Source organism: Amblyomma maculatum, chromosome 1, assembly GCF_055883805.1.
Source record: "Amblyomma maculatum isolate TAMU_Amacu chromosome 1, ASM5588380v1, whole genome shotgun sequence".
Taxonomy (NCBI): domain Eukaryota; kingdom Metazoa; phylum Arthropoda; class Arachnida; order Ixodida; family Ixodidae; genus Amblyomma; species Amblyomma maculatum.
In genome coordinates, this window is record NC_139344.1 from 89,808,637 (window position 1) to 89,825,823 (window position 17,187).

Here is a 17,187-nt window from a genome sequence, read left to right on the forward strand (position 1 = left end):
CCTGCGCTAAGGGCATTGCGCCGTCGATTCTTTCTGTGCGATGGCGCTGCGTTGACATCGTTGCCGCATCCGTGCCTTTCCCAGATCGGGGAGTTGAAGGCTGCCTCAACGCGCGAGCCCAAGGGCTTGACTTGCGCCTGGTGCGATGGAGGACTGTACGCCGACCTCTTCAGGTGCTAAAAGGGAACCTGTCGACATCGCAACGAAGATGGCCATTGTTAATGAACTTGCTCAAGGTGCAAAAAACTGCGAACTGGTCAAGAAGTACGGACTGTCGAAATCGACCATTTCAACCATTGTTAAGGGCAAGGAAAAGATTCTTGGTGCTACCGTGAATGCCGACCCGACGACTAGAAAGCGCCTTCGGAAGGCGACCTACACGGACGTTGAGGACGCACTGCTGAAGTGGTTCGCTGACGCCCGGTCTCGCAACTTTCCCGGAAGATCAGTGGACCGCTGATGCTCTCCAAGGCTAACGACTTCGCCTTCCTTTTGGACTTTCCCGATTTCAGCCCAGGCAATCGATGGGTCCCCCGTTTTAAGGCTCGCCACGAAATTGTTTTCAAGGCGGTCGTCGGCAAGGCCGCGTCTGTGAACAACGAGGACGTCGATGCGTGGCTTTCCGACAACCTCCCAACAATCACGAGCTATGCTCCACGGGACGTTTACAATGCCGACGAGACTGCGTTGTTTTATCAGATGTTGCCATCTAAAACGCATGCTTTGAAAGGCGACAAGTGCGCAGGAGGGAAGACCAGCAAGTTGCGGATAACCGTTCTTCTGTGTGTCAATATGGACGGCAGTGACCGGCGGCTGCCTTTTGTCATTGGCAAGTCACGTAAGCTGCGATGCTTTGGAAGCTACGTGCCCGTACGCAACAGGAACAATACAAAAGCCTGGATGAGTCGTGACTTATTTGCCGAGTGGCTTGTCGAGTTCGACCGCGACATGGCACGAAAAAACAAGAAGGTCCTGCTCGTGCTGGATAACTGTGCGGCGCAACATGTGTGGCCTTCCTTGAGTGCGATGACAGTGCTCTTCTTGCTTCCCAATGCAACCTGCAAAATTCAGCCGCTGGATATGGGCATCATTCATGTGTTCAAGGCGTGCTACCGGCGGCTCGTCATCCAACGCTTGTTGATCGCGATTGATGCTGCCATGCCAGTTCGCATCAGCTTGCTTGCCGCCGTGGGGATGTTGAAAACGGCGTGGATGGAACTCACCGCGGAGTGCATAGCAAATTGCATAGCGCGGAGTGCATTGCAATTTATGGGCCCAGGCACCGAGGACGCCATAGATCACCCACCGGAAGGCTGGTCGCACGAGGACTTGTGGCAACGCGTCATTGACACGCAGCTGGCCGGACCTGACGTTGCCTGGGACGATTTCGTTTCTGGTGATGAGGACGCCGACATTGCGGAGCCATGCACTGACGAAGCTATTGTGCGTGAAGTGCGAGCCCTTCCTGACTGCCCAGAGACCGACGATGACGAGGATGCTGCTCTACCGCCGGTTGCTGTGAACGCTTCAACCGCGATCGGTTACATTGCGTCGCTTAAGGAACTCGTGTGCAGCAGAGGCCTTGGCGATGAACATATTACCGCGCTGGAAAAATTAGAAACGGCAGTGATGCGATCAGCTTTGAAGAAGCAGACATGCGCCTCAGACGTTTTTCAAAAATAAAGTTAACTTTCGTCTCGCTTGCTCTTTTTGCCCGTATTATAGGTGGTCCACTTACTACGAACTTTGGATACAACGAACAAATGCCGCGTGACGATCAAGTTCGTTATAAGTGGGCTGGACTGTATCCATATTGCATTACTGAATGTGAAATATTGATGTGTGTTTGAATACTGCGTCCTCTGATACCACATACCTGATGCGAACCTATCAAGTCACCTCGCCGAGGTGGGGTCCGGCGCTCGACTACTGCTCCTAAGGACGCGGGATCGAATCCCGGCCTCGGCGGCCGCTTTTCGATGAAGGCGAAAAGCAAGGCGCCCGTGTGCTGTGCGATTTCAGTGCACTTTAAAGAACCCCAGGTGGTCGAAATTTCTGGAGTCCTCCACTACGGCGTCTCTCATAGCCTGAGTTGCTTTAGGACATTAAACCCCACAAACAAAGCAAACCTATCAAATTCATAATGACCAGCTGCAGACGACAACAAAGAACCTTGGCAAAAATTTTGTAATCAACATTAGAGAGGAAAATTGGACGATATCCTCGAACAGTTTTCAACCGATTAGTACTTTTGCTTTTGGGAATTAATATTGTATAGCCTGAATAGAAAGTGGGAGGCAGGAAACCCACATCATACGATACTTGGAAAACTTGCATCAAAACAGGCGTTAGGCAAGGCGAAAATGTTTTATAGAATTCGCTAGTAGTGCCATCTGGGCCAGGAGATTTTTGGCTCTGAAGGCCTGAAATGGCTGATTTAATTTCGTCCAAAGTGGTGGGTTCCTCTACTACAGCACAATTCTCAACGTCTAGTCGAGGAAAGTTCTCAAGTAAGGAATTATCTACGGAACCCTGATTAGGATCTTCACAACGGCCGAACAGCTTTCGATAATAGTCATACAAAGGAGCAAGAGTACTAGGAACAACACTGTATGTACTACCACCATACTAAATTTCCAATATTTCCTTCGTAAGAGCATTTTCATCGCAAAGGGCCCGACGTGAAGGTTGCTCGTCAAGAAACCTTCGGGTCCTAGATCTTATCAGGGCCCCCTTGTATCTTTCCGTTGCAAATTGTTGAAGCTCTGCCTTTACGTTAATAATTTCTTCAACATAGGCACCCGAGCTAACCCTTTCTAGCTCATGTAGCTCAATTAGAGTGCACCCAAGTTCACGCAGGTGGTGTCTCTTCAGGAACGCGATTCTTGCAGATTGTTCAATTGTCAAGTTTTTGGTCTCCTCTTTAAACTAGTCTCATTTTTGAAAAACTGACAGGTCATGGCGTGACCATATGTCTTTCAAACAAGTAGGTACAGCACGCTTAAAGATTTCATCTGAGAGCAGACAGTTATTCATCTTCCACAGCTCCCACCGAGGGTTAAGTATGTGCCGACTGTACCTCTCTGCCTGAAGAGACACCATATAGTGGTCACTGAAGAAGATGGGCCGCACCCAGTAACCAAACACATTTGCTAACGTGTCTGCAGAAACGTAAATTCTGTCAAGGCGGGCATTACAGGAAAACTGAAAATGAGTGAAATGAATGCTGTGACCTTTTTCCTGCCCCACATCCACAAGATAATATTCACAAGCCAAATCGTTAAGTAATGCAGCACTATAGGGTCTTATCTCTTATATAACACTGATCGGTCATCATCCCTACAAACACAATTAAAATCTTCCAACATATAATTTTGCGATCTGTGCACAAATGATTCCCCATCAAAGCAGGTCTCTATCAAATATTATGTTTCGAATGAGGCAATCCTTGTTTTTAATAATTACGACACCACACAGCTCCTTTAAATTTATATCACCTTGACCTTATAAAAGTATCAACATCCTAGAACAGATTGTGAAAGCATGAAACACCATTTCAGAGGTGCAGTATATTTAAAATATTGCAAAACAGCAAAACATATGGGGGTGCATGCAGCACTATAGGGTCATATCTCTTACATAACACTGATCGGTCCTCATCTCTACAAACACAATTAAAATATTCCAACATATAATTTTGCGATCTGTGCACAAATGGTTCCCCATCAAAGCAAGTCTCTATCAAATATTATGTTTCGAATGAGGCAATCCTTGTGTTTAATAATTACGACACCACACAGCTCCTTTAAATTTATATCACCTTGACCTTATAAAAGTATCAATATCCTAGAACAGATTGTGAAGGCATGAAACACCATTTCAGAGGCGCAGTATATTTAAAATATTGCAAAACATATGGGGGTGCATGCAGCATTATAGGGTCATATCTCTTACATAACACTGATCGGTCCTCATCCCTACAAACACAATTAAAATCTTCCAACATATAATTTTGCGATCTGTGCGCAAATGGTTAACTAATGACAGAAAAAAAGCCTTCTCGCTGCTTTACGGGGGCGTAAACACAAATCATTCGCCACTGAACACCTGAAATTGTGAGGTCACAGCATATAAGTCGCCCCTCGTCATCTATGCAATAAGTCATGGCTGTCATCACTAGCGTTTTGGCCAGGAATAGCATACACCTTCCGGACAAGCCTCTAGCTTGGCTAACAATAATGTTAGATTCCGGCAAAAACGGCTCGAGAGCAGTTTCCCTCTCTTCATCGGAGGACAACTTTGTCTCCTGAATTGCGGCTACAGACACTCTCCATTTCTTTAAAAGACGCCTTAACTCCTGCTGCCTCCGACGATTACGCATACCCCTGACGTTAACGGTAGCGATTTGATATGCTGCGACGCTAGCCATTTTTAGTACCAGTCCTATTAAACACCATCCCCTGGAATGGGATGGCCCGCCTGCGAATTGGCGGCCTTTCGGGCAGACATCCCCCGCCTCTTTAAAGTCACCCTTCCCTTGGCCTCTACACAGTGTGCCTTCTGGCCAGCACAATCGATACACACCTCATCATCTGTGGGACGCTTCCAAGGCGCTGTGTTGTCCATGTCCTCCTCTGAGACACTCAATGCTTCGGCCCACGAACCTGAAGGGAGCACATCGCTCGCTGCCACACTGACAACCGACAGAGAACCGGACGCGCCAGAGATCGGCTCCGCACACGGCTCACTGTTACTCTCCAGCGATGAAGGAGAACGAAGAAGGAAGATAGGCGAGCATCCATTGACAGTATCTTCTTCACTGGCTCCACAGGAGGCATATTGAGACGTCCTTTGGTGACAGGTGGTTCCTGTGCAGCAAGCACAGCACTCTGAGTGGCACACACAAGCGGGTCCGGCGTTTTTGGCTCTGGAGACGCTGATTCTAGATCGCCAGTCGCTGCAGATTCTTCTTTGTTGATATGAGGTGCAGAAGGCTTCTGGTTCCCATCAATTCAGGGTTCACGACTTAGCTCACCGGTCACATCGACAACGTCTGACACATCCATTATGTTTTCACGCACTTCCCGCGGTCCTGTATTGGAGGAAGATGAGGTTTGGCGGGATAAGCAGAATAAGAAGAGGAAGCTGGTTCTGTCCGCTCTGGTGTGCTAATCTCCAGCGCATCCTAACATCTACGTAAATAAACCTCGTAACAATATGTTCTGACACCACGTCATTTCCTCGTGACCACTGGCCTTGACGCAGCCTATCAACATAACTCAAGACAGAGTTCTCCACAGTATGGTCAAAGCGCCGGCACTGGGTGCATCGAGACGTCCGGCACTGACGCCTTTCATGTCCAACCCGGCTGCATCCAAGACACAGTGGAGGTCTCCCTGGAATAAGAACTAATGCCTGCACCCCATAAACGTTAAGAATGTGAGGAATCGTGCTTGCTGACACTCCGTCCTTGAACGTGAGGAAGATTTCATGGTTCACCGTTTCCATATGCTCCATCCCTGGGCACCGCCACTTTTCACGCTCCAGAGATTGAATCGTTCCATAAGGCTCTAAAGCTTCCACAATCCTCCGATGTTCCATAATGCGGGGAAGCCAAAGGAGCTTAACATTGACATTCTGTGCATCCGGGTCGAACACCATGCCCCTAAGTCCTTTCACAGGGAACTCTGCTTTGTTAACTAGCTTCTGCTTTGAAGACCTACACTCGCAGGTAATCATCCACACGTGGCTCATTTGGTATTGACCAATGCACAAAATTTCCCGGAGATCCAAATCTGTCCGAGTCGGTGCGTCTCAAATGTCAGGTGCTCGGTACGGGCGACCCTTAAGATCGGCATGCAGGTAAACGGTATCGCGCTAGGATGGAAACCCATTGAGCAATTTCCAATGCAAAAAAAATGAAACAGCCTTGCCCCGGTTGAGGGTCGAACTCACGACCTTCAGATCATGAGACTGACGCGCTGCCTACTGCGGACTGCCGACTGCGCGCTTTTTTTTTCTTTATTGCCGTGAAACACAAAAACAAAATACACATGATAAAACACGTCAACTACACTTGAGCTTACGCGTACGCGGCTAAAATCTTTTCAGGTTCACCAACTCATCAAATAGACATTGCCATTGTGGTGGATCCTGCTGCATCCTGAAAGATTCGCGTATATACACCGCACTTTCAATGAAGTTTTCACGCGCAGATCGTGTATTTATATCTGCGTGACGCACCTGCATTCGTGTTTTCCACAAACTATGGAGGCCAAGAAGCATAATTAAATCATAAGGTGCATCATCGTTCTGCACTGGTAGGAATCTGATACCGTACGGAGTTAGGGGAAGTTCCTTTTTAATTGTCCTTTGGAGGACGTCCCATAGAAAGACAGCATCCCAACACTGTAAGAAGACGTGTTCAATTGTCTCCGGTTTTTTGCACAACAGGCAATTCGTTGTCCATGGGACGAAGATACCTTTTTCATTCAGCCAGGTTTTAACAGGGAGCGTATTAGAGTGAAGTTTGAAAAGGAACGTTTTAGCAGATGGCCTCAAGGGCATCTTCTTGACTCTTTTCAAAACGTCCTGCCCTGGGCCTCCACAGTGTAATGCCCAGCAACTTGCACGAAAAAACAACCTCGCGCAGGTAGCCAGTCACAGTACCAGGCATGCTTTCACACGACACAATCCATTCAGGGAGCAGCCTCTGCAATCGCACTTGCATCACAGTTCTTAGAAAGGTATCTTTTTGATCACGCAGGAATATAAATCGCGAAACCACTTGACGCAAGAACAAATGGACAAGGCCAAGCCCGCCCCTTTTAACAGAAATAAACAAATTCGTCCGGGCGGTTTTTTCCCATGTGGATGCCCAAATAAAAACAGCAAAAACGCGGTGCATTTTCTGAATTGAGGTTCGTGAGACACACAACACATTCATGAGGTACCACAGCCTCGAAATAAGAAAAACATTGCAAATAGAAGCGCGCGAAAACATTGAGAGTTGCCTTCCTTGCCACGCATCCGCTTTTTCTTTCGCCCTGGATGTTTCTTCCATCCAGTGCACGTTGGGATCTCGATAACAATCTAAAGGCACGCCTAGATATCGCGTTGGGAGAGCAGACCATCGCAGCTTACAGAAGAAATCAGGTGTCACGTCCCAATCACCGTGCCAAAACCCAGAGCTTTTCTCCCAATTGATCTTGCATCCGGTTTGATCACAAAATGTTTGGACGACACCCGTAACTTCACAGATGCTCTTTCTAGTTGCACAAAACACTGCTATGTCATCAGCATATGCTAGCATTTTCACGTGTGCTGATTGCAGCTTGAACCCTAAAATGCGATCGCTATCAATGATAGCCAAGCAAAGTGGCTCTAAATACAGTGCAAAAAGCAGGGGTGAGAGCGGGCAGCCCTGCCTTACCGATGAACGTACTGCGATGCTGTCAGTCAGTTCACCATTCACTATAATACGGGTCGTGCAGTTCGCGTAAGCCATTTTAACACCCTCCACTATGACTTTTCCAAGGTTAGAATGCTCCAAAATGGAAAAAAGAATTTCGTGGGAAACACGGTCAAAGGCTTTCGCCAAATCTAACTGCATCATGGCTATCTGACCACCGAGTGCATCAACACATTCTAGTACGGTTCTTGCGACATGTATATTCGTGGCAATGGATCGACCCTTGATGCCGCACGTTTGATGAGACCCAACCAATTCCTTTATTACGCTTTGCAGTCTTTTTGCTAAAACCTTCATGTACACCTTGTAGTCAACATTGGTGAGGCTTATCGGTCGATATGACCCCACCAACTGTCGTTTCTCCGGATCCTCTGTCTTGTGTATTAGAACAATGTGCGATGTAGAGAAAGACAATGGAACAGCATTACGTTCGTAAGCTTCAGTGATTACATCGAGCATAAACTGAGCCGCATAGTGCTGAAACGTTTTAAAGAAGACAGCGCTCAGACCATCGGGCCCAGGGGCTTTCCCAGGTGACAGGTCATCTATTGCAGATTCTATCTCCTGTAACGTTATCGGTGTTTCTAGGCGCGCTTTACTTTCGTCATCCAGTGCAGGCATCAGTCTTAGAAAGTCTGTTTAAAAGCCGCCTACAGTCTCAAGCTTAGCGCTAAGCAGTTCTTCGAAGTGCTCTGCTAACGCATGCTGAATATCTTTAGCATCTTCTGTGATATGGCCGCCATACCTTATACTCCTAATTTCTTTCTGGCAGGCGTATCTTTTCTCGTCTGCTAGGGCTCGTTTTGTCGGCACTTCTCCAGCCCAAAGTTTTTCAGCCCTTGCACGTATGACAGCCGCTGTGTATCTTTCTCTGTCGATTGTTTCCAGCTCACTTTTAAGCTCTCGTATTTTACTGGCGAAATGCCCTGGCACAGTACTTTCCATGCTCAAAAAAAGAGCAAGTTGTTCATTCAGTTCTTTTTCTTTCTCTTTGTACCGCAGCTTACTACTCTTTTCTATTGCTTTAAATTTGACCCACTCTTTGAAGCTGTCCCATTCCGCTGCAAAACTTACTGGTCGCATAGCAAGACGATTTTCAAACTCTGTCTTAACTTCAGTAAGGAACTCTTCATCGGCAAGAAGTTTGGCATTCAGTTTTCATAGGTACCAGTTAAAGCGCGATTTCTTTCCTTTGCGACCAAACACTGCACTCACGAGACAATGATCGCTGAAAGACACAGGTTTGACCTCATATGCAGTACATAGGGAAACAAGATCTACCGAGGCATACACCCTGTCCAATCTGGCATGGCTATCTCGCTGAAAGTGCGTGAACTCTTTCTGGTTTCCAGTGGAGAACACACTACCAACATCCTCAAGGCTATACTCATGCACAAGTGCATTCAACAGCTCGGAGCTTCTGTCTCTTCGAGGTTTACACTTGGCCGCTCGGTCCACAGCTGCGCACACACAGTTGTAGTCACCAAGTACAAGCAAGATTTTGTCGACCTTCAACCACAACTCAATAGACTGAAAAAACAATTCACGCTCACGCCCTGAATTGGGAGCATACACACACACAACACGCCAGCATAAATTAGAGTAGGTAAAATCGGTAACCAAAAGCCGACCACTTGGACAGGCAAAAACGGACTCTACGCTTACTGCCAGCGTGTTACGTATAAATAAAAGGCATCCACCCGATACACCAACAGAATGGCATACACACACATAAAAGCTTGCTTGAAAAGAAGCCACCATACTGTCAGTGCTTTCTTGGCTCTCAATCTTTGACTCTTGCACAGCTGCTATATCTATATCATTATCCACAAGGAGGCGACTGAGCTGGCATTGTCGCCTTCTCGCTCCCAGTCCTCTAACGTTCAAAGTAGCTACGTGTAACGGCGAATTAAGCTTGAGAGTCATGTACTAGAGAGAGACGCCAGTACCGGCATGGTGCCTACCTTCATGGTTGCGTGGCCTCCGCTTCTGACAAAGAGCGGCGTATACATGCATGTAATGTCCTGCCAGCAGAATGTCGGGATGCATTCAAACGAAGTCCAAGCCCATTGTTTCATTTTTGCTAACACACGCACCACTTGATTGTAGAAGGTTCGTGACGCTGGTCGGTAGGCAGCCGGCCCACATATCGTTCAGGTCACCACAAAAACTACGGAGGCGGTTTCCCCGCCTGCCGCGTGTCGGCCGAGAAGTTCGGCTTCGGTCTTAACGTGGCTCTTCGGATGCCAGAAGTTTTCGGCGGCGGCTCACCACAAACACCGCCTGGCAGCTGAGTCTCCTCGACGCTTTCCTCATGCGGACGTTTCGCGGCAATTAAGGCTGCTGTCTCCGGCCCAACCTCCATGGCATCAGTACAGGAAGGCTCAGTACTGAGATGATCCTCAGCGTCAGAAAATTTGGTTAAGTCTTCTGACCCTTCCTTTGACTCGCTTTCATGGTCCTGGGATGGAGCGTTCAAGACATGCCGAGGTTCATTCTTTTCATTTGAGACCGTCACCTTATCCTTTGTTAAAACCGTCATGGAAGGCGCGTCCTGTTTCGTTGACTGACCTCTAATGTCAGCAGCCTCCTCCGCATCCGCCTCGTCCATAATTAACTCGGACGAGTCTTCGCTGGTCCCAGGTCCGGCAATGCTAGCGTAGGTTCGTGCACACTGGTTGTCTTCATGCCCGAACCGTCGGTAGGTTCCGCAGCGAGGAACCCGGCACTCTTTGCGGATGTGACCCGTACTCCGGCAGCGTAGGCACAACGGGGGTCTGCCTGGCACAATGACGAGCGCGAGCTCACCGCTAACATTCAGCTGATGCGGCAGGTCGTCGAGCTTCATGCCAGCTTTCAGCTTCAGCGTGACGAGTCTAGTTGTAGAGCCCTTTTCCAGCATACCTTTACCACGCCAGCGCTCCCGGGAAACGTCTGACACCTTTCCGTACGGCGCAAATGCAGCACGAACATCTTCATCTGGCACGTTGTGAAGTAGCCAGTGAAGTTTGAGTCGCACGTCCTGGTTCGCCGGGTCAATCACCAAGCAGCGACCGTTTTTCACAGACAGCTCACCTACACTGACAATCTTGTTGACGGCTTCAGTATCCTTGAGAGTGACGACCCAGACGTGGCTCATCCGATACGCCCCCATAGCGATAACATCGGGGGTTAGCGAGTGTTGTGCTAAAGCATCCCGGAAATCTTCCACCCGGTACGGGCGGGCCCTGATATCGGCGTGCAAAAAAAAACGGTATTCAAAACAAACCGACCTGTTGGAAGTGCAGGCAAAATGACCTGGTAAGTGTTGTCCTGTTCAGCAGTCCTGTTACCGCGGCCTGACATGGCCGCTGAATCCGCTCCTGAGGAGCCCTGCATCCTGCGTCCGTTCACTGGCGTGGCCGGAAGCAGAATCGCCGACTGCGCGCTGCCTACTGCGAGGCGGACGTTCGGGGGCTTAGAACGAGTGCAAGCATTGGCTGGAAATATACTCCTGGCCACAAAGAATTGCGTTCAGGCTGTTTTGGTACCGGTAGCTAGTGAATTGCGACCAAATAAATTATTGAAAACTTACAGGACGGTTAACGGCCCATAATGAAAATGCTCAGCGTTCCCTGGCATGTGGAGAGGAGGAATTTTAGATAATGGTATTTAGTTGAGAGAAGCTGCAAGATATGGCAAGTGTCCATGAGCTCCACATCCTTGATGAGTTCTCTCAATTTTGAGCGTCCTCCTCCGGATTTCGGGAAGCGACGGGTGCACGTTTGAGAAGAAACCGTACCCTCTGGCATAACAATTGATGCGTTGCTTATAAAGGAGTACACACTCGAAATTTATGCTTCTGTATTTTCTTATTTCTAAAGATGCGTTGGCATTTGTATACATTAATCACCCTGTAGTATTCCGTTATTTACAACAAGCTAATTAACATGTATGGCATTCCATTTATGATGCGGATCCGGTTTCAACAACCGAGTGATGGCTGCAGCATAAAATTCGGGTTTAGGTCACGTGAGGCACCAAAAGCTGCGATATAATCGCTTGTACGTCGATTTGATTAACTACGACGGTTACGCCAGTCTGTCTGAGCAGTCGAAATGACAAAAAAAAAGGGGGCTTCAGCCACTATCTGCAGACTTTTTCGCGCTTCACATACGTAAAACCCATTTCTGATGACGTAAGAGCTACCGTTCGATCGTTGAAACAGAATACTGCGATGCATGGGACAAGAAGTTGAAATATTTAACGGTCGTACGCGACTATCACATGGTGACCCAAGCATGCATGCAGATTTCTTATACATAGTTTCGGAGAAGAAATCATGCGACTAAAATGTAACGTCTATACTTATTTAGCTGTTTGGGAGGCTTTGGAGCAACCTAGGCTACTTCAACCATCTGAAGTAGCTTCCATCCACTGCCTCCCATTTGTGTCCAGGGGCACAATTGGTCACAACACACGTAAAACTGGTTTATAGGAAAGCAAAAGGGCAGTAACTGTTACATCTCCGTGGGCACCTTACCGCGCCATAAAGAAAGGGGGAGGGTGGGTTTAAAAGCAGAAAGCGACAAAGAGGTGCTGTAGTTGTGGACAACGGAATAGCTTCGACCACCCGGGGTTCTTTAACGTGCACTGACATCGCACAGCACATGGAACCTTTGGCGTTTTGCCTCCGAAACGCGGCCGCCGCAGGTACTCCGCTTCAGTAGTCAAGTGTATTGACCCCTGACCCACAGCGGCGGCGCCGCAGAGCCCACGTCTGATCAACTTTTTCGGAGCCACATAAAGCAGGGATGAGCTTGCAGCCTCAAGAAAAAGAAAGGGGTGTGTTTATTTCGCCCTTAAACTGAGGTGACTTCTGTTAACTGCTAACGCTGCAAAAGAACTGTAGCCTTTCCTTGGTTGACGACCAGGAAACGAGGTTTTCAATAAAACAGTTTGGTCTTGCATGTCATTCGGTGCAGATTCGCCGTGCCGAACCAAAGAAGATAAAGCTAATAATTTGCAGTTTCCCTTCTAGTAAGAATTGCTGAGCAATTGCAGTCCACGTTTCGGGACTACACATTCACCAGGTTATCTGCAGCTTGATAAACAGGAACACTGTGTTGTGATAGCAAGGACATTGATGGTTTTCGACTGCAGGTGTCAGAAATCAAACTACTGGCCTACGCAGACGACGTTGCGGTTGTTTGTGTAAGTAAGGAGGTCATAAAGAGGACGGTATATGCTGTAAAACGTTTTAACGAAGTCACAGGGAGTCAAGTTGACTGGGGTAAGTGCCTGGGATTTCCTCACGGAGAATAGCCGTCGACCCCCGACACTTTCGCTAATGTGCCGTGGGTTATAATGCCTGCAAAGTACTTGGCTGTGCTTTTGGAATTTTATAAGAAAAGTGAGCCATACTGAAAAAAGCAGGTCAAAGAAACACGTAAAAACGCGGAGAAATGGAAAAGTGGTCAATTATCAATATTTGTAAGAGCTGCAGTTTGTAACCTATATTTAATTAACAAGTTATGGTATGTATTGCAAGTGTTGCCTTCAGTTCAGTCGTTCAGTCGTGTCCGACTCATCGTGACCCTATGGATCATGTCACGCCACGCTTTCCGGTCTCTCACTATCTTCCTAACATCACATAACTTCATCTGCAGCGCCTCGAGGATGTCATCTAACCATCGCGTTCGCTTCCTACCCCTTCTCCGGTGACCCTCAACCTTTCCCAACATCAAATTTTTCTCCAGCGACTCCTCTCTTCTCATCAGATGACCAAAGTAGCTGAGCTTTAACTTTAGAATTTGACCCTCCAATGAGCAGTCAAGGTTTATGGTCGACAATATCGACTGATTTGATCTTCTGGCAGTCCAAGGAACTCTCAAGAGTCTTCGCCAGCACCACAATTCAAAAGCGTCAATTCTTCGGCGGTCAGCCTTTTTCACAGTCCAACTCTCGCATCCATACATCACAACTGGAAAGCCCATAGCACGAGTTATACGGATCTTGGCTGGCAGACTAATGTCTCGGCTCTTTACTAGGCGGCCAAGGCTAACCATTGCTCTCTTTCCCAGAAGCAGGCGTTTCCTAATTTCATGGCTGCAGTCTCCTTCCGAGGTAATCTTGGAGCCCAAGAAGAGAAAATCTGTCACAGCTTCCACTTCTTGTCCCTTGATGCCCCAGGGCTTGATAGGGCAAGACGCCATGATCTTTGTCTTTTTAATGTTCAGTTTAAGCCCAAACTTCTCACTCTCTTCTTGTACGCGCATCAGAAGTCTCTTGAGTTCCACTTCACTTTCTGCCATTAAAGTGGTATCATCCGCATATCTAAGGTTGTTGATACGTTTTCCAGCAATCTTCACTCCAGCTGAAGACTCGTCCAGACCGGCCTTCCTCATGATGCACTCTGCATATAGGTTAAATAGGCAGGGCGACAGTATGCAGCCTTGCCTCACTCCTTTCTCACTCCTTTCTCAATCGGAAACCAATCAGTAAAACCGTGCCCAGTTCTGACTGTGGCCTCTTGCCCTTCATACAGGTTCCTGAGGAGACAGATGAGGTAAATTTGAACTCCCATCTCTTGGAGAGCTTGCCACAATCTGTTGTGATCTACGCAGTCAAACGCTTTTGCATAATCAATAAAGCAGAAGTAGATGGGTTTCTGGAACTCTTTTGCTTTTTCCATGATCCAGCCAAGGTTGGCAATGTGGTCTCTAGTTCCTCTGCCCTTACGAAACCCAGCTTGCACGTCCGGAAGCTCCCGATCCACATACTGCTGCAGCCTACCTTGGAGGATTTTCAACATCACCTTGCTAGCATGCGAAATAAGCGCGATCGTGCGGTAGTTGGAACAATCTTTGGCACTGCTTTTTTTTTTTTTGGAATGGGGATGTAAACTGACCTCCTCCAATCCTGTGGCCACTGTCCAAATCTTCTGACATAATGTATGCAGAATGTTGACAGCGTCATGGTTGAGGTTTTGAAGCAACTCAGCTGGAATGCCATCAATTCCGCTAGCTTTGTTCTTAGCAAGGCTGGCTAAGGCCCATTCAACTTCACTCTTCAGGATGCCCGGCTCGAGATCAGTAATCACAACCGTCTTATGTTGGGTTTGCACATTCTTCTTCTCTCCTTCCTTCTTGTACAATTCTTCTGTGTATTCCTGTCACCTCTTCTTTATCTCTGAGGCTTCAGTGAGGTCCTTGCCTCGTTTGTCCTTTATCACGCCCAGCTTAGCACAGAAGCTTCCTTTGATATCTTTGATTGTCTTATACAGAGCTCCTGTGTTCCTTAATTGGCTGTTGTTCTCAACTGCTTGGCACTGTATGTTCAGGAAGGCATTCTTATCTCTCCTTGCTATTTTCTGAAAATCCGCATTGAGAACCTTGTATCTTTCTCTTTCCCCCATAACGTTTGCCATCCTCCTTTCCTCAGCTATTTGCAAAGCCTCTTCAGATAACCAGTTTGCTTTCTTGCATTTATTTTGCTTTGGAACTACCTTAGTAGCAACTTCTTGTATTATATCACGAACATCAGTCCACATCTCTTCGGGCTCTTTGTCTTCTAGATCTAATTCTTGAAATCGATTCCTCACTTCCACAGCATATTCTAATAGAATTTGATCCAGATCATACCTGAAAGGCCTTCTAGTTTTCTGTGTTTTCCTCAATCGAAGCTTAATTTTGACAACAAGAAGCTGATGATCGGCGCCACAATAGGCCCCAGGCCTTGTTTTTACTGCTTGTATAGCGCTTCTCCATCTCTGCCGGAAAAGAATATAATCGATCTGATTCCTGTACAGACCGTCCGGTGAAGTCCGTGTGTACAGGCGCCTCGTGTGCTGTTGAAAATAAGTGTTGCATTGCTCCCGTGTAAATGTGCAAAAATTGCATCAAGTTTTTGTGGTGCTTGTTCGGGCCTCCAGTTGGGAGAGGTGCAGTCGGACAAGGTGAAACATGCGGCGCTTGGATTGGGTAATTTATTTGTGCGACAGATAAATGAACCGGTTTATTATTTTGGGGGGGATGCCAGCTACGCACTGTGTGTCAACTAAGACTCGGTCGAGCATTGCCTGATTTAGTAGTATACTCAATGAATGCCGGGTTCCCTTTTTGGATTCTTCAAGGAAATTGTTGTAAGCGCAAAATTCCTAAGCGCACGTTTTTCGAAAGAGTATTTAAGTAATGTTAGCCGGAGAACATTATAAAAGGATGTTTGTGAAGTGATGTTTCCGATACCCTTATATAAAGCCTTATATTGTGGAGGCACAGGAAGTAATGTATTAAGACGCGTAAAGAAAATGCAAGTTTCGACGGGGGCTAAAACGTTTTTTCTTTATGCTACATACCAGTACTCTGTGTGTAAAATCATGTCTGGAGGAAAAGGGTCTGTTCCTTACCTGGGGGGCCCAATCTCTCATCCGCAAACAGCCAGAGAAAATAGATCAGGTGTTTCTGCATTGCTGAGAGGGAGTATATTTGCGGGATGTACTGCAATCCCTGTCGGAAATTTTTCTCATGGTGGTTATGATGGAACCATGATCATGGTGGATTATGGTAGTGGGCATATGGTCGTTATGGTGGGCATGGTTGTTATGGTGTGCATGGTCGTTATGGTGGGCATGGTTGTTATGGTGGGCATGGTTGTTATGGTGTGCATGGTCATTATGGTGTGCATGGTCATTATGGTGCGCATGGTCGTTATGGTGTACTACATGGTCGTTATGGTGTGCATGGTGGATAGCAAGGTAGGTATGTACAGCCATGGCCGGTCTCGAGGGAGAGAGTGCGCTCTTTCTTCTGGCATCCTCAATAGCCGCGGGAGCAATGGGAACGTTTTTCCTCGAGTTACGCTCTCCACCGCTGCAAGGCACGCGACCTGCTCACTGTGCGCTCCGTACCTGCTTCAGCGGTGCCGGGTGGCTTCTGCCTGGTTTCATGTTGTCGCTCGCGGGTTTCGTGGTGAGTGCAGCCCAAAATGAAAGAACACGGAATAGATGCTGCAGCGGCATGTCGTCAGTGTACTATCGTCAGTGTACTATACACGAGAACAGTCATTATATAAAAAACACTGTCGCTCAGCGGACGCTCGGAAGCATATATGACATACATTGCGGCATGTTAGCTACTTTTGCCCATTTCAATCCGAATTTTTTCCAAGCCTGCACAAAAATGCAAAAAAAAAAAAAAAATCAGCAGTGATCACATTGAAGCTTCTTCAAGGCTAACATTACAGCAACTCCTCTGCAACAGCAAAACCGTCTTTCAGCGCTAGATGCAAAACCATCCATATATAGCACCGAAGATGGAAATAATTTCATAAAAATATAATGTGAGTTGCATAATGCTTGCATGATATAAAGTATTAGCATAACAGTCAAAGTAGACTCTAAGGTTGAGTTTTTAATGTTATTATAATTTATATATTAGGAAATGTGTTGTATTTAAACATTATTTTAAAATGCTGTTTTAAAGAAATTTTACATATTATGCTTATAAAAACAAAGGAATGGTTTGATATTCATGACACCACTTGTGCTGTAAGCGGTAAAAAGAGGCTAATAAATGACGCAGCTGGTGATACTCAATTGCAGTGGCTGACAAACGAGTTCACTTGCTTATAAAGCACCCAAGAAACTTCTAAAGCATTAAAGAAGGGAACTTTCACTGAGGAAATGTTTCAAGGAATTCTGCTCATCACGAGTCTACTGTACAAGTTTTAGAATACCT